This window comes from Akebia trifoliata, chromosome 15 (assembly GCF_017979445.1).
Source record: "Akebia trifoliata isolate Shusen 1 chromosome 15, ASM1797944v1, whole genome shotgun sequence".
Classification (NCBI taxonomy): domain Eukaryota; kingdom Viridiplantae; phylum Streptophyta; class Magnoliopsida; order Ranunculales; family Lardizabalaceae; genus Akebia; species Akebia trifoliata.
Window position 1 is genome coordinate 24,488,594 of NC_141389.1, and position 2,595 is coordinate 24,491,188.

A 2,595-nucleotide genomic window follows, 5' to 3' on the forward strand; every position below is an offset into this window, starting at 1 on the left:
GCATCATTACCACGTTTGACCGAAATGATCTTTTTGTGGTCCAAACACCCAGATTTTTCCATGGAGGCTGTGATCTCTTCTTGAAAAAGGACAATTGATGAGTTGTTTCTTCTCTCACAATCTCCATCGGAACAATTCTTCCCCTTCAATAGAGAAAGAGTTGTGGTACCGCCAACAGACTAGCAACACCGGGGAGCTGGCTATACTTGTGTAACACGATAGAGGCAAGGACAGCTCAATACACAGGTGCCATAAACAACACAACTTTACATACCCATAGTTCTCATAATTTCACAATAACAATGGTGTGAGCCAAAAAAAATATGAAGACTATTCTTTTTGTTGGAAACTAAGGTAAAATTAACAAAAAGTAGAAGAAAACAACAACATTAGCATGCACCATCCAATCAACGCACAGTGACCAATAATTAACTAACCCATGAGGAGTTAAGAAATCAAGAAATACGCCCACTCATCTTCTCTAAACCATTGAGCAAAAACTACCAGGACTTTGTTGACTCAACAACTAACTAAATCAGAAGAATGTGAGCCCATACATTTGTTCCTTTTTTTTTTCCCAAAATGGTAGATCCAAGATGTATGATTATGCATTTCTAAGGGAAAAACAAATCAAAAAACAAGAACCCAGTAGATGCACAAAAACCATGTTTGATTACTTGAAGCACACGCAGAAGGGAGAAAAACTAAATGATTTTGACATACTTCCGAGCTAACTCAATCCTCAATAGGAGAGGAAGAATGTGATTTTTTTAGCGCGTGGGAAGCTATGAACTGCGGGTGTACTTATAAATTCCAAGATAACCATTACTCGCATTCGACTCCAATTGTGAATGGGTATATTTAGAATTTGCATAGTGAAACCACCAAAGAGAGAGCTGGTAATGATGTCATTACAAGCATAGTTGGAACATTCTCCAATTTTTTAAAAAGTGGCGATCAATTAAGGATTTTTTCTATCTACAATTTAATACCAAATAATTTGCAAAACTTTGAAAAACACATTTTATGTTGTATTTAACATGAAATTTTGCAAGTTTGTTTAATATGTAACATATGGAATATGTACACACACATGCACGTGTTCACACCCACACCTTCGACCGATAATAGTATGTATTTTATTTTCACAACTTATCAAAAAAATATTTTCATTTTATTTTTCCAACTATGTCGACTTTTGACAGTTTTTTCCAAATTTTCACACACAGAATTATTATTCAATCCCTACTTTGTCACAATGATTACAAACAAATAAGATAATAAACCACTTTGTCGAGTTAGTTTTTATGCACATTGAGGTTAACAAGTGTCTGTCTTGATTTAACCCATCCATGAAGTAGTGACCGTGTGGATTCTCACTTGTCAGCGTCAAGAGGTGCAATTGCGCACCTATAGTTAATTTTCCTAAAAAAACTTATCTTAACATGAGGTTGAAGTGGACATAATCTTAGGGTTGAAGATGAAAGACAATATGATCTATATTGAAAAAAAATATATACTAGGGTTAGGTTATTTTTAATTCATCTTTTAGATAAGTATGTCATCAGTTTAAAGTTTAAACACAGGAGGAAACCCAAATATTTACCTAAATATGGAGGGTTATGCCTTAATCACCCATTTATGTTGTTGTTATTGGTGGGCGAGTAGTCAAATGTCTTGAATTTTACCTTTTAAGGAGACAAATGGAAGATTTATGTTCATCAAACAACATAACAAGTATTTTTGTTTACAAGAAATATGTACTCTCTATAGACTATGAAGGCTTACGGTCCTCGGCCATTTATATCCGTTAATAAAGAAGAAGAAAAATTGGTGATACGAGAGGAGTGCAATCTTTCAAAACATTGGATAGGACACTGTGAGAATATTGGAAAATTTGACATGAAAATTCGACGGACCAATGCCAATGAATTTTAAAAATCAAATTTCGACGGATTAGGATAGTTGAAATTAGGCCTGTCAATGGATAGCCGAAATCCGAATTCGAATTCGAAAAATCGGATATCAAACTTGGATTCGGATAGTTTTCAATATCCGATATCATTTCGGATACGAATTCAGATATAGGTGAATTCGAATTCGATAATATCCGATTCGAAAATAATAGATTTTTTTAATATTTTTTTTTCTTTTAACTTTCGAACTTTGGTTCTACCGAACAGAACTCAGCCCGATAGGCGACAACAGCCTCTGCCCTCTGCGACTCTGCCTTCATCGTCTTCTACCCTCTTCGACAGGCGTCATTGATAGCCACCGTCTTCAATGGTTCAACCCTCATCATCTTCAGCCGAAAACAGAATTTCTCTCAACGGCTCACCTTCGGCATCAGCTTCCATTGATAGGTCAATCGACGTCAGTCTCTTTGTCTCTCTCTCAAAAGCTTTTTACAGACTTCAGCCCGACAGCCGACAGCCCTCATCGTCTTCCACGATCTCAACCCCTCACCGTCGGAATCTCTCTCAGCGGCTCACCTTGGGCATCGGCGTCCATGGATAGGCCGAATCGGCGTCTGAATCTCTTTCTCCCTCTCTCTCAAAAGATCACCGACATCGTCAGGTTAGGGTTTTATTTTTT